Source organism: Symsagittifera roscoffensis, chromosome 2 (genome assembly GCF_963678635.1).
Source record: "Symsagittifera roscoffensis chromosome 2, txSymRosc1.1, whole genome shotgun sequence".
Classification (NCBI taxonomy): domain Eukaryota; kingdom Metazoa; phylum Xenacoelomorpha; order Acoela; family Convolutidae; genus Symsagittifera; species Symsagittifera roscoffensis.
This window is the reverse complement of record NC_087063.1, coordinates 5,316,762-5,340,116: the sequence shown is the minus strand read 5'-3', so window position 1 is coordinate 5,340,116 and position 23,355 is coordinate 5,316,762. Positions and strand designations below refer to the sequence as shown.

At 32.3% G+C, this 23,355-nt stretch overlaps 1 protein-coding gene across 3 annotated transcripts in view; it reads left to right on the top strand.

Moving 5' to 3' along the window:
- LOC134838845 (uncharacterized) overlaps positions 1 to 23,355 on the top strand; it is an 80,317-nt gene that overhangs the window by 39,350 nt on the left and 17,612 nt on the right. Inside the window, exon 1 of one of the 3 annotated variants that reach the window (XM_063854129.1) lies at positions 20,024 to 20,454. The exons of the other annotated variants lie outside the window; for them this stretch is intronic. The gene's annotated coding sequence lies outside the window, so the exon portion shown is untranslated. Of the gene's footprint in view, positions 1 to 20,023; positions 20,455 to 23,355 lie in introns of those variants that run through there. 3 annotated transcript variants of the gene reach the window in all.

Below are 23,355 nucleotides of genomic sequence, written 5' to 3'. Positions count from 1 at the left end.
ACCACATATTGAATTAGTTCAGCTGAGTCAAACAAATTTAGCAGCAACCTGTATTTTTTCATTCAACAACCTTCTCAAAATTCATCGTGAAAAATATTAAAACAAAGTCTAGTAATGAGCGATGGAATTTTCGTATGCACGTAGAATAAATCACGATGTCTGCGAGTTTTTTTCTCCGATGAATTGTTATTGAAAATTTGCCAAAATTCACCGGCGGATCTTTCTTAACCCAACCAAAAAATTCCTGAAATCTCTCAAAAAAGGGTAAAGACATGCTATTCGCAAAACATGCTCCTTGTTTTTTATATATAAATTGATGCAAGCAAAACATTGCAAATTTCATGGATCACTGAATCTACGAAATATAAACCAAATAAACATTGTAAACTCGACCCCCCTGACTACCCTTTGATAGGTACTTTGCTTTTTTCATTTTCTCGTCTGTTTGTTTATTACCGACTTTTGTGGGAAGTCGAAGTGTTTGCAGTCGATATGATTTTTTTCTGAATATTACCGAGGAATAATTTCCATCGATGTTCAATTTCGATATTTAAAGCAGATTTTATCTAGTGAAATGATCATGCCATCTGAAAAATATCAAACCTGAAAAAATTCTGTGGATGCGAGGGTTTTAAAAATGCAAAATTGACCAACCTCAATCGTTGCGCAAAGTTTACAGATTTTTTCTCACGCAACGTAGGCGGCGATTCATTTCCGTTCAAAAATGATCCTAGTTCAATTGAGGCTAACTAATTGATTCAGATGAGATGTAAAATTTGTCACTTTTCAGTTGATGTTACAAATGGAGGGAAAGTTCAGATATCAAGAAAAAGTTGGATAGTTGTTTAAAGCCAGAACAAATGAAAAATTAAATGCAGGCAAAAATGGGGTTTAAGCAGTTTTTTCTCAGAGGCTTAAGCCTTTTTTTCATTGTTTATATCTGCGGTAACCTATGTAGTAGAAATATATTTTACCTTGTTAGAAAGAAAAAAATAAGGTCTGTACATTTGGATTATTAGTTAGAGTTTGAACTATGATTAGATTTGTTCTTTTTATATTGCTAGTAATCCGATCCGGTGCAAATATTAAGGATTCTTCAGATATCACTTTAAAGCTTTTGATTCATCAGATTCGCTCTGCAGCGCCATTGAAATCACTAGGTAATTTGATCGAGAAGTATGAAAGCTTCTTCTTTACTATTCCCTTGTATATTTTTATGTAATCGCTTCGATTCCAAAGTAATAACAAGACTGCTCGTGTCAGGGCGAAGCCCTGAATGTTCCGACTGCCTTTTAAGGTTTATGGAGCAGTTATAACTTTAAAAAACTAAATGTAAGAAAAAGTAAATAAATAATTTTTTTTCTTCTAAAATTTGAAATTGTTTATGAAAATCATCCCCTCACACGCCATACAAAGTACAAAAGGATAGATTTTACTCCTTGTTACAAACCAATTATGGCGAATAAGCTTCTTTTAACCAATTTAGAACGATTTCTAAGACGGATTAACTCTCCGCTTACGCGTTAATAGCTCGAATTATATCGCGCGTTAATTGTCCCAAATTGGTCAAAATGGCCAAAATGGCAATCTCTAAACCCTCATAACTTTACGAAAAATGATCACAGGTGAAATATCTTTTCAAATTTGAGCTCAGGACAACAATACCTTTTGAGTGATAAAAAAAAATTTCGTCAAAAATGGCTAGTTAAAAAGTCGAAATTTGTCTGAAGAAAAAAAACCCACCCCGAGCACAAATATTCCGTTACTTTCGTATCGAAAGTCGGAACAATTATTTTGTTCACATCTCAGAAGGATTCTAGCTATGCTGCTATAATATCTTTCTCCTATCTCAGTTTCAGATCTTCTCTGAACTTTTCAGATCTTTACCCTTTTTCAAAAAATTGGTCTCTTCAGTTTTAAAATCATTTACGATCTCTTTCCGATCAATCAAAACAACAATTTTGAGGGTATCTTTTTTGCTTTTTCTCTAGAAAATGCCGGAAAATCTTTTTGGCTTTGCTACAAAAAATTGTGTTAAAATGTTGTTCTTGGTATCTTTCAAAAACATGTACTTGATGTCTTTCTGTGCGCAGAAAGACTTTTCCGCCATTGAAATTTCACTGATTATGCGGTTTGTATAGGATTGCGTTACATCATTAATTCTCAATGCTTCTGTATAATTTTGCCCTGTATACGACTCACAAATTTAATAGTAAATTTCTGTTGTAATTGTTTTTTTAAATGTAATTTTTGAAGATTTTTTTGCTGAACTTTTACAAAAATTTTATTCAAAAAATGAATATAACCGAAAGCAAAAGCTCTGGAAATACCAGCTTTGAAATTAAGAAACTTTAATTTTAAAGTTTATTATAATCGTGGCCTGGAAAACTATTTTTACCACTCAAATTAAGATTTACCAAAGATTGAACTTTTCTCGAATAAACGTGGTAAATACATTTTTACGCTGTGTGAAACACTCATATTTAATTTTTTTTTTAAATCTGATGTGTTCTTAGAATTTACTTGTTTGTTTTTTACATTCCTGTACTCTACTCTTTAGAAATTTAGGGCGGACGGTAGAAACTTGAGACTTCGATCTCGTAGGAGACCAAGGTTTGCGTTGACCAAACACACGGCCGCGCCTGCTCATTTTTCAACCATCAAGAAGAAAGGATTACAAGACTGCGCGTATCAGGGCGAAGCCCTGAATGTTTCGATTGCTTTTTAAGGTCTATGGGTCAGTAATAACATGAAAAATTGTATCGCGCGTTAATAGTACCAAATTGGCCAAAAACAGCAATCTGTAAACCCCCATAATTTTCAAAAAATTATCACAAGTGAAAAATTTTTTCAAAGTAATTTTTTCAGAGAACTTTCACGAAACACGGAACAACAATATCAGCACGTTAAAAAATCAAAACTTTCAACTTGTTCAACTCAAAACTTTTCATTTTCGACCATTATAGAATCAAATGGTGTTCACAGATTGTTAGTCGGCACCTCAATTAGCATCATTATCAGAGCTCGTATGACCAGAAAGATGTCTTCGTTTTAATAAAAGTGTCATTATGGTTAATGACAAATGAGCTAAAAAAAACAAGCGTTTTGTTCCGATCTCATTCTATTCCAAAAGTTAGGAGAGAAATATGCAGATTTGAAGGCTAATAAATCACTAACGACTTGTCTGCTGTTCTTCAAAATAATTTGAATAATTATGCTCTCATAAATTATTTGCTAATATCTATAATAAATCAAAGTATTGCAAAAACATTCAAGGTTGTTTTCAGCTAGATTGAATTTGGAACATTGCAACTGGATTCGGAGTTTATGGGGATGGCTGAGCGTTGATTGTTAGCTTTCCTTTCATCTTTTTAGCTCTTTCACTCAACTCCTTCCTCATAATCCCCCCCCATTGTACATAATAGCTCATTAATTACCAGAAGCTAATTCCATAATCAAGCATACACGGACTTTGTTGCTAGCAAGGATTAATTTTCAGCAATAATTTTTGCCCCTCCTTGCATTCTATAAATTGATGCAAAATTTTTTCAACTGCTATGTAGCTAAATTATATTTATAAATTCTTATTGATTTCTTAATCATGGGTGATTGAATTAAGTAAAAAAGGCAGCAAGGAGAGGAAATTAATGCTAAAATAACGTGAAATTAAAGTAGATTTAGTAAGATCGAAGTGTTTTTCTCAAAATTTTTCTCAACACTTTAATACCTATCAGGCGTACAAAAAACTTCCATCAAAATGACAAGTTTGTAATTTTTGTTTTGACTTGCTGCTTTGTTTTGTCCTATAATTAGATTGTGTGTTTTTAGGGTCAGCATTTTTCTTTTTCCATTTCTCGCCTATTTTTTCTGACATTTAAAGGAATAAGGTTTGTAATACCTTTCATGGGTACAAATTATTCCGTCAAAATTTCTGATTTTTAAAAGAGGTAAAAAGGCTTATACTCGGTTTGAACTTTTTCCTTGATGTTCCTTGGAAATTTTTATTCATCGGTATAAAATTTTGATGTATTATCTGATTATGTTCGACGGAATTGGTCTTACCACCTGAAAGATAAAACCTGCGATTTTTTCAGGTTTTTATATTAGGTCGTGAGAGTTTATTGGATTCAAAACAATTTTCGTTCGGTTGAGGCAAACTAAACGAAAAAAATTGCGGTATTAATTGTAAAAACCATCATTTTTGGTTACGTTGCAAAATTTGGAAAATAGTGAAATGTTGGATGGAGTTTATAGCCATAACTACCTCCGGAAATGCAATCAAAAACTCAAGATTTCAAGAACTGTTCTTTTTTACTATTGCTTATATAAGCGATTAGATGTGCATTAACCTAAATTGCTTTGATAAATGATGTAAATTGCATGTAAATATTTTTTTGTCAAATTTTTGATGACCTTCCTTACGAGGTCAAGCTGTGCATTTTGTGCATTGTAAACGGATTCCGCAACAAGCCAAAATCAGATTTATCGCGGAATTCGCAAAATTGCTACTCTTTTTTATCTTCATTGCTGTGTTGGGTTCCACAAACAAACACTTAAAACATTGTACCACTCAAAATCGCTCCAAAAATAGGCGAATTTGCGGAATCCAGAACAGTTTGTGGAATCCACAAACAAATAAGAAATGCGTATAGTTACATTTAGCGGTTGCGGAATCCACAACTGAAAGCGGAATGCGCAAATTGTAAGTGGAATCAGCATTTTAATTGCTGATTCCAATTAAATTTGCGGATTCCACTTACATTTTGGGGTTTCCACTTACATTTTGCGCAATCCACTTACAGTTGCGGAATCCAGAACAACTAGCTATATTTGCTTGTTGCGGAATCCGCAACAAAACAAATGTGCCGACAAAATTTACCTTACAGGTATTTGTACTAGAAATCCACGAAATTTTTGTAAGTGGAATCCACTTACATTTGGAACATGTTTAAAGATTTGTCTCTGGAATCCAAGAACATGCAGACACAAAATTGTGCGCCTATTCAGTGAACAGTTTGGTCACGTAATAATTTATAAGATCGTCCAAAAAAATTCTCCGTGTTAATTTGAAAAAAAAAATGGTTAAAAAAGCAATGTTGGGCAATTTTTGAAGATTTGCACCATAAGATTGGACGGCGAGGAGGTTGAATATCAAAAAAATTTGTATCTCGTGCCCTTCCAACAAAATCTGCTCATGCTGTAGGCATCCAAAACAAAAAGTTAAAAGAAAGTAAATAAATTAAATCATGCGTTATTAATGATGCGATTGCCTTTTCGGAACTATATTTGCGTTGTTACACAGAAAAGGCTAATATTTGGGTTTGTTATTTTAGATCATTAGTCAGAACTTGAATTGTGATTCAATTTGCTCTTTTTATATAGCAACCCAATCCAGGGCAAATAGATAAAACATCAAAGATATTGATTCAGTAGATTCGCTCTGCATCGCATTGAAATCACTAGATGATTCATTTGGAAGTATAATTCATCTAATGTATTTGCTGCGTATCTAAAAAGGTGTTTTTTCACAACTCAAGAAAAATTCTATCTATGATGCTTTCAAATCATTCTCCTCCCTCAATTTTCAGATCTGCTTCCATACTGCTTTCAAATCATTCTCCTCCCTCAATTTTCAGATCTGTTTGAAATTTTCCAATGCTTTTCCTCCTCGGCATTTAACTACTCCTTCTGAAGACAGCTTTTTTCAGTTTAACTATTATTTGCTACATCTTTTTTACCGATCAAACCAACAACTTCGAGGGTTATTTTTGTGCTTTGTTTTCCAGGAAAGCTCATGCTATAGAAAATATTAGATCCATCGCAAAAAAAACTTGTGAATTGCATTCTATCAAGAGCTTAAAACTGCATGAATATAACAAAAACAATGCTTTTGTGTGGTTTTTCATAGATACAGTAGGGTTGCAAGCTTCAAACATTGTTACTTTTTTCAATTTTTGATCGACTTTTTGAATTTAATTCTTGTTCCCAATGTAATGATTTTTGAAAAACATATCAAACGTTGGGCTTTGTGGCATCAAAAATTATGAAGTTCTTTGAAAAACAAAAACAATTCTAATGGCTGAGCATGAAAACTTTTCAGGGTGCAGTAAAATTTTTCCGCAACATTTTGGCGATTGAGCAGTTTGTAAAAGAGTGGGTTACAGTTTTTTGTCAAAAACTCAGTTTAAATTTTTCCTCAGAGTATGAGTTCTCAAGGAATTAATATTGATCGAAAAATGAGGTTATTTGTTTTTTCGCAGTGTTTGAAACAATTTGATTAAAAACGTAGATTTTGTCAATTTAACAAAATTTCCAAATTTGACTTTTTTCGCATTTCAGCCTCGTTGACAAAAATTAAGGCGGATGGAAAATGGCGACGCCCCTCTTGTAGGCAGCCAAGGGTTGCGCTGCGCAAGCGTACGTACGTGACTACCAAATTTTCAAAACCATTACGAAAACTTTTTTAGTACTCAAACTAAAAATGCTAAGATGAGATAATTTTTGGGCAATGTTTTCGACTGTCCATTAACCCGTGCGCAGGCAACCGAATGTTTTACTCATTAAATTTTCAAACTACTTTCAGACAGCCTAAGTGATCCAAATTTTGCTATATTAGGCGCAACAATTATCTTTTTATAGTCGAAGTTATATATAAAAAAGCTGCATGTAGTTTTTCTTAATCAAAACTTAATCAGGACACAAAAATCAAACTCAGAAGGTTATCATGATTTATCAATTTAATTTAGTTGTTTTTTATCACTACTAACATGCAAGCCAGGTTTAATCCGTCTTAGAAACCGTAGCAAATTGGTTCAAGGAAGATTATATGCCATAAATGATTTGTTATTAGGAGCAAAATCTATCACTATGTACTTAACATGGCGTGTAGGGGGATGGTTTTTGCAAAAAGTCTTAATATTTTAGAAAAAATAATAATTTTTTTTATTATATTTAAATTTTCCAGGTTATTACTGCGTCGCCCTGATACGAGCAGTCTTGTTGAGGTTAAGAGTCGTTCTGCTAAATAACTAACCTATGATATTTGTTTCGTTCAGTTCATTTTGTATCATGAGCAACTCGGGTAAAAATAAAAAAGACTGCACAATGAAATCTTTTTTAGAAGAATTTTTTGAAAAACTGATCCCAACCTTATGTAAAGAAAAAAGTGATGAATTTAGCGTCTATTAACTTATTATTAAGAAAAAATAGGAACTAAAGGAACAAAATCTGAACTGGATTGAACCGCCGCTTATTATCACTTAAAATATGGCACCATAAATAATCACAAAATGGCCAGTTTTCAAAACCGTATACTTACCAAAATCAAAATGTACAATGGTTAAAGGTCTTTAAGATTTGAGCCCAAGACATCAATACCTTTCAGACTGTACCTTAAAAAATCCAATCAAAAATACCTAGCTCAAATGATGAAAATTCGAAAATTGTCTCAATGAATCAAAAGTTTTTCTAGATCAAAAGTTTTTTTAAAGTTTTTTTTCCAAAAATAGAAACATTCTAAAAATAGAAACAAAAATTTCCAGAAATTTTCCAGAAATTTTCCAAAAACAGAAACAAAAATAGAAACGATTTTAGATAAGACTTCAAAGGATTAGATTCACCATGAAGCGCAAGTATGAACCCTATACGATTTTCTCGAGAAGCATGAGATCTTTTTTTTTTGAATTTATAAGGAGTCATATTATTCGACTCGCTTCTAAAGTGATTTATGTTTTTTTTACATCTCGAAAATGTTTTACCCATACTTCTTTCAAAATATTTTTTGTCTTACCTCAGTTTTTCGTTTTTTCTTGAGTTTCAAATAATTAGACGTTGCCACCAAAACGTCATCAAAAGAGCCGACAAATTTTAAACTTCTGAAGTTGTAACGAATTCTTAGTTTCGCCACAGAACCGAATTTCAAAAAACTCAAAAAGTTTTTCAAAATTTTCAAGTTTTATAAAAGAGTCTTCAAATATATTTTTCATCATGCCACGCCTCAGATAGAAAAGCTTATATCTGTTCTAATCAAAAAGTTTAAATATCTGAACTCACAATTGTTTTAAAACACAGGGTTTTAAAACAAAATTTTGAACGAAAATTTGGAATAAAAAATAAGCTTGTAAAAATACTCAAATTTTGATATACAGGAGGTTTCAAATAAAAGAAAAAATTCAAATCCTCATACGCAAAATAGCAGAGACTTTGAACATTTGACCTCGAGCAGAAAATGAACGTTTTAAACAATGGGATGGGGGTCAAAATGAGTCAAATTCCAACTTGGTGACGGTCTTTTTATATTTTCATCGAAACATAAAAAACTCTTGCTCCATTTTTAATGCAAATTATACCAAAATTTTGAAAAAATTGTTTTTTTTTGTAAGGATTTCCTCCCTTTGATTGTTCAGTGATAGCGCGGTTAGTGGACGAATATATTATATTTTTTCATTCAGAAATGTTCCAATTCATTTTGTCCTCTACAAGATTGGACAGAATTAAATGCAAATTCAGGTGTATATTATTGCAATTTCAAGACAATTTGCGCAAAATGTTTTCGCATTTCCATTCAAAAATTATAATAGCTGAGAGCCGAAAATCTGCAGTAACACCCATGAAAGTAGCATAAATTGTTTTTAAGACCGAATTGGTTCCTGATCTGGAAAAGCATTTTTAACCACACTATGTCAGAAATTACCTGGTTTAAACTTTTCTCAGATAGACAAGGTAAGACTTTTTCACACCACCTGAATCAAACTCATCAGAAACTTGAATTTGTCAAAGTGATAAATCTCTAAACTTAGCTGTTTGTTTACAGTACTTGATCGTTGGAAAAAAATATGACGGATGATAAAAACTTGGAAAACTAATATGTTTATAGACTGGAATGTGGATAAGTGAGGAAGATTGCCTGACTTGATTGGGATGAAATTTGAATTGACGAAAAGTTTTTGGGATTAAAATTCATTTTAAATGGATTATAACCAGTTATTTTGTTTTGTATAGTTGTGAATATAGAATGTCACTATGATTGATTGTGATCAATGGACCCTCGTTGCTGTTGTAGAGTTCTCAGACTGCATTTTCTCGCAATCTTTAAACAGTATTAAATTGTAAAATCTGAGACCTATTTTAGGAAAATTTTTCACTATTTTTGATGCAAATTTCACTAAAACTTTGACAAATGTTCTTTTTGTAAAGAATTGCTTAACAAAATGCAAATTTGACCAACTCTGGTAATTTTTTTTCTTTTATAAAGCGTTTTTTAATTTATTCCGTCTAAGTTCCTAATTTTTGCTCTTTTGTAACATTCAATGCATAAAGGAGGAAAACAAAACACTGATCGCACTGATTGGTTTGGTTGATATGAATGCAATCATTTTGCGGTTTAGCCGATTTCTGACAAAAAATTTTGAGCCGATGGATATGAACGCAGTAGTTTTTATATATTTTTAGCCTAGGGAAAACAGGGCAGGTTTTTTAGAAAACAAAATTGAAAATTTTTACTAAAAACTTATTTTTGTTTTGGTTAATTCATCTTATTTATGTCGACTGAAAATTGTGACAATTGCTCTGAATTCTGGTTGGCTAAATCTGATTATTTTCTTTGTCCCGAAGCCAGAAATTTTTTATGACAGCCGAAAAATCAAAAGTTTCATTTGAAACGAACATTTTGGTTTTTTAATTACTTAAAATCTGAGCAGTTTTTATGACCCCGATGCTGCTATAGCACTTTATGTTTCCAGACTTGTCTTCCATTTGTGGTCTTCAATTTGTTATAGTATCCTTTTGCGATGTCTCTAATCAAGTGGTTACTTCTGAGTTTTTCGTGGTTTGTCCTTTTTGTAACAACAAATTTTTTAATTGAATTTTGTTCGGCGTTTTAGCAACGCAATCTTCTGGGTAAAAAAAATGAATAAAAAAATTGTCTACATAATGGGTTATTGGCCTAATTTGAAGCAGTAATGAATTATATGGTTAATTAAATCCGTTTTAAAAAATCCATTAAAAACTCATAAATCCATTTGATTGTGACCATTTTTTCTCACTGTAATTATTTTCTTTCTACAAAAAATCCATAAAAAGTTGTTTTCGTTTCATAGCTATTTGATTTTTTATGCTGAAAACATTAAAATTTTGTTTTTAGGGATTTACTTAACAATCTCTCCCCTATGGTACCTACTTAAGAATATAAAAATATCCACCCCTATAAAGAAATACCGTAAGTTAGCACTGAGATTTCTATTGAGAATTCTAATCTTGCTGCATTATGATTGGTAAAAAAAAACGACCATTTTGGTCTACTTAATAATTCCCCCCTTTCTTGAAAGGAGTAGAGATTGTTAAGCAGATCTGATTTTGCAAAATTTGAGTGTCAAAGATAGCCTAGAAAATCAAAACATCCAGCCCAAACTTTTTGAAGGCGTCTACCTCAGCCATTCGACCCCCAGTCTACCTAAAAGGTCCCACGTTTTTTTCATTAATTTACCTGTGGCTCAAGAAGTGTGGACAAAACAGGACCTTTTTGTGTTATTTTGGAGAACTCGGAAAATCAAATACAGCAGAAATTGATTTCTGGAGCAAAAATTCTATTAACCCCCAAAATCTATTAAAAGGCGCTTTTGAACTAATTTTAATTTCAATTTTAGAGAATTTTTTAAAGATCTTTTTGCCTTCTGAACAGTAAATCTAATCTAATTATAAGAGATGCTCGAAAAGGTTTTTTGTTTGTATTTGCGAATGAATTAGGTTGAGATGAAAGAAAAACGTTCATTCGCTAAAATTTACAGCTTTTTGAAATCATTAATTGATTTGATTCCAAGCGTCCGCTTTTATAGGATAATGCGGCTAATGCACTTCAAATTGATTGTGTTTTTTTTAGTTGAAATTAGTGAGTCGATGCCGCAAAAGAGAAATTTTAATTTGCTAAATTTTACAGCTCTTTGAAATCATTAATTGATTTGATTCCAAACGTCCGCTTTTATTGGATAATGCGGCTGATGCACTTCAATTTGATTGTGTTTTTTAGTTACAATTAGTGAGATGATGCCGCAATTGTTTCTACTTTTTTACTTGCGTAAGGATAAATGTTTTGTAGGTTAAGGGTGACATAATTGTGACATGTTTGCATAATTTTTGCGCAAGAAGCACCTCGATCGTTAAATGCAGAGAAAAACACCAATTTTAACGCTTTATAGTACATTTGATAAAATCTAGCCTTAGTCTGAAGCAAGTCTGTCCTGTTTTTTTTTTGTGATCTGAATAGTATTAGTCTACAGAAAGTTTTTTACTCTTTAACCATAATTTTTTCAAAATCTAATTTCTTTTTTGATATACATTGATACCTTAAAAATTTTTCGAGTATATATAAAGTGCTGATTTAATTTACCCGGAAAAAAGAAGGTAACTTGAAAATCGAAACGCATTTTTCTTCAAAAAATGATGAAGACTATTTTTGCTTAAAATTGTAATAGAATTTTTATTTACCCCTTGAATAAAACATAAAAATGCGCTCAAGTTGATGCAAAGCTGGAAAATTTGACACAAATACGGCTAGTTTACGAAAAAAAACTTTTGAAACGCTATGAAGGTTGCCATTTTTTCGAAGGTGGAAAACTTGGGAAAAAAATACGCTCGAAAACTTTATCAGATCATGCTCCAAAATGATAATTTTTGTTCAATTAAATCTATAAAACAAAAAATAGAATCAAATTATTATCCTCTCTAACAGATTGACCAAAATAAAATCTTCTTCCAGAGCCTTAAATTAAATTTGATTAGAGTTGCATTGATTGATGCAAAATTGAAACGAGGCAATAAAAACTGGTTTAAAAAAAACTGAAATTGAACTTCAATACATTACAATCAAACCATGCTAGGTGAACAAACAATCATCAACTACACAAAAGCGGGCCGATATTGGGGTTATATTCACGCGCAAAAGATCAAAATTGCAAAAAAAATCTCTTCCAACCAACACTTTGCATTTGAACCCTTTGCATGTTGAGCTCTGATTGCTTGACAAAATTTTCTCACAATCCGTCCTTTGCGCAGGAAAGATATTTACAGTGAAACTGTTTGTGAGAAAGCCTGAAAGTCATTGACGTCAATGTACTTTATGTTCAGACTTTTGAAAAAAGAGACGGAATATTTGTGCACGGGATTTTTTCTCCAGACCTATTTCTACTTTTGAACTAGCCTTTTTCAAACCAAAATCTATATATCATCTTAAAATTAATAAAATAAAAAGCTCAAAATAAAAAAATTTCCTGATTTTACTAGAAATTGTTCAAGTAAAAAGCTCAAAATAGAAAGATTTCCTGTTTTTACTGATTTTTTAAAATAAACGTATCAAGGTTTGAATTTTGCTAACTTAGCTAACTTGGGACAAAATTTTTTTTTGAGTTTTTTCACACTACCCCAAATCAAAGTGTTGTTATAAGCGTCTAGTAACCTTTTAACATCATCAAATACTTTGCCTCAATTTAATTTGGATTGGTTTATGAGCTGATTGAATAGCCGCTTGTTAGCATTTAATATCACCAATATTTCGCGCGTTATTGTCCGAATTGTAGTATTTTCTGGCCATTCAAAATCAAAAATTGACATGCTGCGCTAAGAAACTTCTATCCGAGACGAAACCTTGGCAAAATACCATAACTTGGTCTATTTAGGGAGGTAAAAAGATTCACCAGCAGTTTTACTCCCAGACGAAATGTAGAAGTGGAATGACTTCTCAGTCTGGTTTGGTTTGAGAGGATACAAAAATCTACAAAAACACTGCTCCAATTATCACAAAGGCGGAAATTAAATGACGCGTTTCTATTTTATCTTTTTTTGCCAGAAGGCTGAAAAAATAAAAAAAAACCTTGACGATAGTTTTTTGAAGATAGCGGAACAATAAAAAGATGCCTTTCAGCCTCAGAAAAACAAATTTGGTACATTTGTTTTATTCGAACTGCAATGTAACTTTTTCAGCTGCAAAAACAATCAATAACAGAAAAAGTAAATGTACACGTCGTTGTTGTTTTTAAGCAAATCAGGATTTTTTAACAGGCTAATTTTGACTGAAATTTTAAAATATCTATGAGACACTAATTTGCAGAATTGAAACTTTTAAATAGAATATTTCAGCTGGCTTCATTTGTGCAAATTTGAAGGCGTTTGAAAATTGACATTTTTGTTAGCCCGTAAAAATTGTGGTAAAAATGTTGCTAAAAAATCATTTCAAATAATTTATATTAAACTAATCCGAAAACTGCTCCATTTATGTCATTTTGTTTCTGGAGGTTCTCATGAGAAAGATTTTCAAAACAAAACTGAATTTTTTTTTGAAAATTGCTTTTTTGATTGAGAGGCTTTCAAGGCGTATAAGGCAATCATTTTTTTAACGTTTTTAAATCGAAGCAAAAAGCATTGCGAGCTTCCTTTTAAAATGTTCTTGCTTTTGAAGAAACTGCAAGAAAAAGACAAAAAAGTGTAAAAAGGTAGCAAAGAGACGATTCTTTTAAGTGAGCTTACACGAAATCTACTTAAATTGATTTAAGATTTTATAGATTTGCTTTCGGGGAGTTAAGTATTCATCAAGACATCTTAGAGCAGTATTTTCACAATATATGGTGGTAGGCCAACAAGCCGATGGGCCCAGAAACCGAAAATACGATTATCATTCCAACAAGCCGAAAATTCGTTTTATTATGCAGCATATAATAACAGACTGCCCTTGTTGTTATGCAATTGTTACGTAACTCTGATGTAATTTCGGCTACAAGGTATGGCATTTTGTAGATTTATGTTGAGTATCCGCCTTTCAGAATAGAGTAACAGGTAAAATAGTTGTACTAACTCAATTTAGTAATTGTAGATAAAAGAATTTTTTTTTCACAGATGCATGTTTAGTTTTACACAGAACAGGATAGCTATCTGGCTAACAGTCTAAACAATAGAGTTCATAAATAAAAATAATTGTTTGAAAAAATAAAACAAGAGTTTTTTCCCGAATTGGGAAGAAAGTGTGGCGTAGTTTATTTCATCTACTCATCATAAGCTTAACATCATTAGAAAATTTTAAGGCATTGATAGTTTTTCACATTAACGTCTTTTCATGCATAATTTCCACAAACATATTCAGAAAAATCAATCAGTGGCCGCACAAACTTTGCTTTTAAGACGGAACTTCAACTGGTTTCCACACAGATTTTCTAATTAATTTTCACCTTTCGAATTTCAGTTTTTTATGATTTTTTTTCTAAAACTATTGAAAATATATTTTTAATTTTTAACTATTGTTCACTCTCCAATTGTTGGAGCAGCTTTAAAACTAATTTATATGTTTTCTCCACCTCGAGGTTAACCTGACGGGAGAACTCAGAAAACGCAGTGATGGCAAAAAAATACGTTTCAATTTTTCTATTTTCTCTCCAACATTGTTCCAGAGATTTTTTACAACTTGTTTCGATCGTTAGCCAAAAAATTGACGTGTTTGAATTTAAGTCATTAGTGAAATGTGACATTATATTGGAATGTGTCAAAAGGAAAATAGGCAAAAATTAAAAAAAACTTAAGCAAGGCAGAAGCAAAAGGCAGAAAAGGAAAACATGGCAAAAAAAATTGATCCAATTTTCCCATTTTTAGCTGTTTTATGCTAAAAAATTACTCTAGACTATTTTTTCTAAGCCGACAATTTGATGTTTTAGTAGTGAGAATTTTTTGACGTTTGACGCTATATCTGTTTTCAAATGATAGATGTCTGGAATAAAAATTTAGCTGTCATGCACCAGACTGTAATTCATAAAATAAATGCATTCACATCAAAGAGTATTGTGATGCTCTGTTCTTTTTATTGAATTAAAGGACACCAGAATTTCATGGCGAAGCATGAAAATCACAGGAAATGTACTTAATAAAGTTGATCTGAATTAATTAAGTTATTTCAATTTGAAAAACATTCTCAAGAACTTACTTCCTGTTGGTGCTGGCAAGCTGGTTTTTTTGAAGTGCAATCGGTTATAGACACTGCAACAGTGTTTTTTTCTTTCTTTTTTTAAACGAATTTTCTTTTGATCTGGCGTGGTTCAAGGTTGTTCTCGAAGGAGTCCATTTTTCGAAACAAGTTCGAACTTTTTAAATGACTTTTTTATAGTCTGCCAAACTATTTTCTGAGATGTTTCACAAAAAAGTTAGAAGACTTTTTTCAAAAATTTTTAAGCAGTGCACGCATTTTTTGTAATATATGTAATATTGAGTCGTGAATGCGTGCCGAAATTTCGGCTTATTTTTTCGAAAAACACGTTGCAAATTTTTTGAACAAAAGGGTATGGTTTTTGAACCTCACAGCTTGAAAAACTTCTACTGTAAGCTTTGTATTTTCCTCACAGGGTAAATTAAAAATATAAGAGCACTATTGCTTTTTTGCCGATACGTGATCTATAAGTCATTCGGTTTTAATTTTGATTCATACAAAAAACGCACTCAAAAAATGGCATATTGAAGACATCAGATTTCAAAAAATCTTTCAACGTTTAAATTTATAGCAATAACAAATTCAGAATCTTGATATTAGCAACAAAAACGATTAAGGTAAAGATTTTTTTTCATTTTCATAGTTTTGCTTTAAGAAATCTAGTTTCTATCTTTTGTATATCTGAGCGCACTCATGTTGATGCCATTTCTCTTACCTAATAGGTTTTATTCTTTAGTTGATGTACCAAAAAATTAACCCAATTAAGCACACTATATGGCATGTATACTAGTTGATACGTGACTATCTTATCTGTTTTCTAAAAGCCTTTGAAAATTGGATGGCCTATACTTTCTGTGAATTTTCAATGAAAATTCAAAAAATGTTTAGACTATCAAACTGCACTATTAGCTTTGTCAAAGGCTCTTAGAAAACGGATCAGATAGTCACATACCAAATAGTATACATGCCATATAGTATGATTCATCAGGTTCACCTTCTGGTACAACAACTAAAAAAGTATACATTGCGCGTTTTAATCAGAGCTCATCCGCAAAAAACGCTCTCAAAAAACAAGTAACAAATTGTAAAAAGACTATGAACCGACAGATTATGTCGGTATTTTTGAAACAAAAATAGCTTAGATCAATTTCTAAGTCAAATTTTTTTTTAACCAAAACACAGATTGTTTCGAACAACTGCTTTCATGAAGTTTTCAAAGTAGACGTCATGATTCAAGCAAAAAGGTGAAAAAACAATTGTAACCAAACTCTACTGGGGGCACTCATTGTTTTTTCAGAAAATTTCAAAAAATATATATAGATTTTATAATTTTTTTCTACTTGGGATTTGAAAATTGTTTGAGCAACCACGCCCGGCAATACCTGCTATTTTGAATACAAAAATTTAGAACTGCGGATTTTTAAAGAAATCAGTTTAATAAAAGCGTATAAATACCACTGGTAACTATGCTAACTAACTAAGTTTAAAAAGGACAAAACAAGGTGTAAAATAAACTGACCAATGTCTTAAAAGAGCAACTAGTGACGCGAAGTCCACTGGACTTCGTAGAGTAGACAATACTGGTACTTGAATAATCTATAGAGGTCAAGGTTAAGAGATACAAAAATACTAAATCACAACATTCCCCACTGCTCAAAAATGTATATCTGCCCACTCCCCAATATAGCCAATATCACACATATACTCCATTCTCCCCTCACTCCACCAGGGCCAAAGTTGAAACAAAAATTAACAGCGTTTAGCACCAATAGAAATCCACAGAGATAACAAATTACAATGGCGATGATTATATGGTAATATATACAGGCTACCTACAAGATTAAACAGATATCTACAGTGAATGTACAGCTGACAAAATGATATTTACAATTGGGGTTATGTGACATATCAACAAATTAGGAAAGCTAACCTACATAACTAATTAATTAAAATGTATAAAATCGCTCAATCTGAGAATTAGTACAGATACGTAACATAAGTAACCAATGGAGAAAAAAAATTTCAGTACTAAGAATTATGCTAAACGAGTTTTTCAGTTTTCGGAGTTTTAGTATGTGGCGTTAAATATGTCATGGAAACTGTCGGCCTCCTTCCTTACATCTGTGTCTATGCCTGAAGATATATCGCTCCCGTCATCATCCTGAATGTCAGGTCTGACTTCTTCCAATGAAGAGGATAGTACCGCGATCTTTGGCGTCAAGGAGGTAGGGGTTGACGATGAGCCTTGTGTAGTTTCCGCCACCAGTGTTGGATGGAAAGGTATGTCTTCGAGTGGTGTCATGTAGTCCGAAGGACAGTCTGAGGGAAAGGTCGTCTGTAGGCTTTTCGAGCCGGAGAAGGTGATCAGGGGTTCGTCGTCGGAATCCGCTATTTCGATGGTTTCTGCTCCTATGGTCACCTGGTCTATGAGGCGCCTGTCTCCGTAAAAATTAGGGGGGCCTGGCTTCCTTCTGGGCCGTGGTTTGTTGCTTTTCGGGGTTTTGGGCGTCTCCAATGTCTTTTCCGGAGAGCCGTCTATCCTAATTGGGCTATCGCCTGTGCTCGTTGGGAGAGTACTCGTCGTCTGAATGTTGGATTCACCCGCTAATGTGTGTCTTGACTGATCTAAATCACTATCAATATTAAAAGTTGGTGTTTTATATACAATGTCCGAGTCCGTACACAAATAATCATCGATAACTTTGTCCCAATGTTCTAACTCTAGCGAGGAATCTAATTCAGTATACGCGAATTTTGAACCTTTAAAACTAGGGGTTTTCATTCTCCTCCTTTTCATCGCCTTTTCTCCCGTTGGTTTATAGCTCGTCGATGTGCCTCTTTTGAAATAATTTCTGGCAAAATACCAAAAAGCCAAGTCCACACAAAAGTGCTACTGTCTGCAAAATTCAGAAAAATTACTATATTTGCATTTACGAAATGCAACGCCTAATTTTCAGCCACGTTTTACAGAACAAAACTTGGCGTGAGATTTCATCTCAAATGTTCACTCAGAGAATTTATTTGCGTTATCTTAAACGAATACATATAATTGAAACTATAGCAGGTACAGTTTTTTTCAGAGCACTTAAATCACCCTTGAAAGTTTCATTTTAGGTGTAACAAAAAACATTCAGGCTCAGAAATCAAAATAAACTAGCGTTTTTTTTGGTCATTTAACAATTTGTGAGAAAATGTAGAGAAGCAATTAATCAGGGAGTTTGCGCACTACTTTAAATACTTCTGTAGACCTTCTCCCAAAACAGTCGTTAGTTCAAAAAATCTACGCCAGCATTCGTTCATTAAAATCTTCAGTAAGACGTGTGATCCTAAAAGAGAAGTCGGAGTTGCTAAACGCTGTAATATACAAAACAAAAATATTGAAATTATCCTGGATAATCAATTATACCTGATATGAAAAAATGGGGTTTTCTCAGAATTGGTTCACTTCCTAAAAGAATTTACTTTGAAAAAGACATTTGTTTGCTGTTACCGCACCAAACGTTTAGTAAATTTTGAATTTCAAACAAATTTCCATCTAATACCTGTGCTGCAGTTTCAGGGATAATAATCAATTACATTGGTTTTTTGTAGTTTGTTTCTATAAATTTCAAAAACAAGTGATTATAAATGTTTAACAATGGATTAAAATGGTTTTTTTTCTGTCAAATGAAAAAAAATCAATATTGATCAATTACAACCAATTAAAATGGATTAAAATATTTTTTTAAAGGCAGGGGCGGATCTAGGATTTTCTCAAGGGGGAGGCTGATTTTCAAAAAATTTTCGAAATTTTGTCAACATTTTTTTCCTTAGGTTGACCGATATGATTTCCCGAGCTCTCCCAAAGCACTAAATAGTCCTTGGCCAAAACCTATTGCGCCGCAGGAAGAAAAGTGTTCTTAGGCTTTTGTGGAAAACTTTTACCAAAAAATCGCGTTTTTTCGGCGCGCGCTCCCCCCTTAAATTTAAAATATATTGGCGCTGAACGCGCCTTTAGAAAAATTTTAGGGTTCGTCAGCTAAAAATGGATATCTCAAATTAGTTTAAAACGGGGGGAAATTTTTTAGACTCAGTACAGTATATTCAAAACTTAACTGTTGCTTTTAGCTTGATACACGTTACAGATAAAGCGAGATTTATTTGATTTTTTAAAGTGCAGATCTTTAGCTAATCTTTATTCATCCCCACCCCTCCTCCTACTTACAACCCCTATATGAACCACCCCATTTTCCTTCACAACAGATACCTCGTTTATCAATTATTTTCTCTTTTTACTTCGCTCATTTCTGATGCCATTTTTTCAAAGAGTACTCTTCTTTTTGGTATGATTTAAAAACATTTGTGTTTGGTACCAATCCTAAAATTGGTTCAAAAACGCCTTTGGAGCTAATACACACTAAATTTAAGGGGGATTTTTTGTTCGAAAAAAATCCCCCTTAAATTTGAACCCTAAAATTGGTTCAAAAACGCTTTTTGAGCTGATACACACTAAATTTAAGGGGGATTTTTTGTTCGAAAAAAAGCTCAAACATGTCACTTTGGCCTTCACTTTTTTCCAAATCTCTACAGCTAAAAAGTCTATTAAAATAGTGTCCTTATAAGTTTTTATGGGAGTTCGGAAAAGCAAACTAGTTAAGGTAGAAAAAAAGTTCAACAAAATTTTAAAAATTGAACTAACTCCCCCCCCCCCAAAAAAAGAGTTTCATTTACATTGCACACTATTTAACCGAATAAATCTACTGTTAGACGTTTGACGATAAATTTGAAGATTTGACGGTTAAAATGTTAGCTTTGATTTTCACTTCAATGAATTCCGCGTGAAAATTGAATCGAGTTTATAGTACCCGTGAGAGTGATCAGGAAAACTCTTACTTTTTAAAGTTCTGATCTTTAGAGAAAACGTCGACTTGAAAGCCTTCAAATAGAAAAAAAAGATTTAAGATAAACTGCGTGTTTCTAAAAATTGATGTCTTGTGATGTCTCGCACGCCTGAGAAGTTGCTCTTTGGTATTTTGCTATTTATGCAGAAAATTTAGAATATGGTAATTACGTTGATTTAAGCTTGACTAGTATTGATTTACCCCCGGTGTTTAATGGATATTCCCTTTATGAATTGAATAACTAAATATTGATATTCTTTCCCTTTTTAGCCTTAAAAAGCTACTTTTTTTAAAAAAAAACTAATGCCTGTTAACGATTGGCGCAATTTTCGACTAATCAGCGAACATTTTTATTTCGCTAATTTTCATTTTCTTCTTTTTCATTTTGTCAAGACTCCAATATTTTCGTTTTTATCATTTATCACATTCATTTTTAATATATTCTGCAAACATAGCATATTGTATTCTCACGGCTTTCCCAAAAATTGAACAATTTCACGATTCATCTTTTGACAGGCATTTTTATTCCTTCGGTGATTTATTTTTAGAGAAAGCCAGTTTTATTAAAAACCAGCGACACGGCCGATCATATACTCCGGTTGATTTGCACGTTCTCAGGTAAGTTTTATTGGTAATATTGACAACAAAGCATTGATTATAAGCAACAAAAACAGGTAATAATCATTTAAGTGACAGGTCGGTAAATAAATTGGCAGTTTTAGCTTTATTGAAGTTTCTGTCTTCGTTTTAACTTGTTTGTTGAAATTTTATCTTTGTTCCGACTTTCGTAACGAAAGTAAGAGAATATTTGTGCTCGGAATTTTTTTTCTTCATACAAATTTCGACTTTTTAACTAGCCATTTTTGACGGAACTTTTTGTATATCATTCAAAACGTATTGTTGTCCTGAGCTTATATTTGAAAGGATATTTACACGTGGTCATTTTTTGTAAAGTTATGGTTTTACATTTTCGCCAATTTGGGACAACTAACGCGCGATATGTTTCGCGCTATTAACGCGTAAGCGGAGATTTAATCCGTCCTAGTAATCGTTTCAACTAGGTTCAAGGATGCTTATTTGCCATAATTGAATTCTTAATAGGAGCGAAATCTATCGCTTTGTTTTTTAAAGTGCGGGGGGATGATTTTCACAAAAAAATCTCAAATTAGAAAAAATAAAATTCATTTTTTAAACGAATTAATTTTTTTCATGTTATTACTGCTCCATAGATCTTAAAAGGCAGTCGGAACAATCATTGCTTCACCCTGATACGAGCAATCGTATTGTTCCGACTTTCCATACGAAAAAAAAAACGGAATATTTGTGCTCAAGTGGCTTTTTTTCCTCAGACAAATTTCGACTTTTTAACTAGCCATTTTTGACGTAATTTTTTTATATCATTCAAAAACTATTGTTGTCCTGAGCTTAAATTTGAAAAGATATTTTACATGTAGTACTTTTTTGTAAAGTTATGGGAGTTTCACGATTGGCATTTCGGCCAACTTGAGACAATTAACGCGCAATATATTTCGCGTATTAACGCGTAAGCGGAGAGTTAATCCGTCTTAGAAATCGTTCCAAATTGGTTTAACGAAGCTTATTTGCCATATTTGATTTGTTACAAGTAGTGAAATCTATCCTTTTGTACTTTATATGGCGATGATTTTAAAAAAAATGAAAATTTTTGAAAAAAAATTCTCATTTTGTTTTGTTACTTTTAATTTTTTAATGATATTACTGATCCATAAACCTTAATGGGCAGTCGGAACATTCAGGGTTTCGCCCTGATACGAGCAGTCTTGTTTTATATAGACCCGATTTGCTTTATCTAAAACAATTTTATATAAAAACAAGACTGCTCGTGAATCAATTTAAAGCCAACTTTTTTAAACCAACATCGTTACCAATAAGATACGTTTTCTATCTCTATTTTTGGATATAGGGGTGCCGACTGTCCCAAGTTTGAATTATGATGGACAATGCTAAGCGATCTCTAGTTTGCATTTGGGGTATCATAACATTGTATATGTTTTTTATCGTGTTAGGCAATAGTATGTGTGGTTTATTAATTGGACGACCACTTATTGTTCCGACTTTCGATACGAAAGTAACGGAATATTTGTGCTTGGGGTGGGTGGGGTTTTTTTTTCTTCAGACAAATTTCGACTTTTTAACTAGCCATTTTGACGGAATTTTTTTTATATCATTCGAAAGGTATTGTTGCCTTGAGCTCAAATTTGAAAAGATATTTTACCTGTGATCATTTTTTGTAAAGTTATGAGGGTATAATTCGCGCTATTAACGCGTAAGCGGAGATTTAATCCGTCTTATAAATCGTTCCAAATTGGTTGAACGAAGCTTTTTTGCCATAATTGATTTGTTACAAGGAACGAAATCTATCTTTTTGTACTTTATATGGCGTGTGGGGGGATGATTTTCTTCAAAAAAATTTCACATTTTAGAAAAAAAAATTTCGTTTTATTTTATTTCATTTAATTTTTTTAATATATTACTGCTGCTCAATAAACCTTGAAAGGCAGTCGGAACATTCAGGGCTTCGCCCTGATACGAGCAGTCTTGTTACTTTTTAATTAATAATTGTTTGTTAGTTTTTTACAAATTTAATCAATTATATTTCTAAATTATACGATTTGTCAATTTTTTTCTCGAACCTTTACTAAGACTAACTGGATATTATTTAGAAATAACTGTTTGTTAATTTTAAAAAAATTAATCAATTTATTGTTCCGACTTTTGATACGAAAGTAACGGAACATTTGTGCTCGGGGAGGATTTTTTTTCTTCAGACAAATTTCGACTTTTTAACTGCCCATTTTTGACGGAATTTTTTTATATCATTCAAATGGTATTGTTGTCTTGAGCTTAAGTTTGAAAAACTTTTTTTACCTGTGATCATTTTTCGTTGAGTTATGGGGGTTTAAAGATTGCCATTTTGGCCAATTTGGGACAATTAACGCGCGATATCTTTCGCTCTATTAACGCGTAAGCGGAGAGTTAATCCGTCTTAGAAATCGTTCCAAATTGGTTGAAAGAAGCTTATTAGCAATAATTGATTTGTTACAAAGCAAAAAATATTCTTTTTATGGCGTGTACTTTATATGGCATGTGGGGGGGATGATTTCATAATAAATTTTCAAATTTTAGAAAAATTGTTTTTCATTTTATTTTATTACCTTCAATTTTTTTTATGTTACTACTGCTCCATAAACCTTAAAAGGCAGTCGAAACATTCAAGGCTTCGCCTTGATACGAGCAGTCTTGTTCAATCTTATTTTTTATCGGCATTGACGTGATTATACTATTTTAGCAATCATATCATCTCTTTCAATTAAACTGTTGTTTGCTTTCTTACATAAGATTTGTTCATCACTGAAGAGATGCCCGGTTGACGTTCAAAAAAGAGAAATGCTCATCATACAATGTTCATACAAAATATACAAACTGTGTTAAAAATTTTGGAAAAAAATTCTTTTCTATTTCCATCTTTTGAATCTTTTT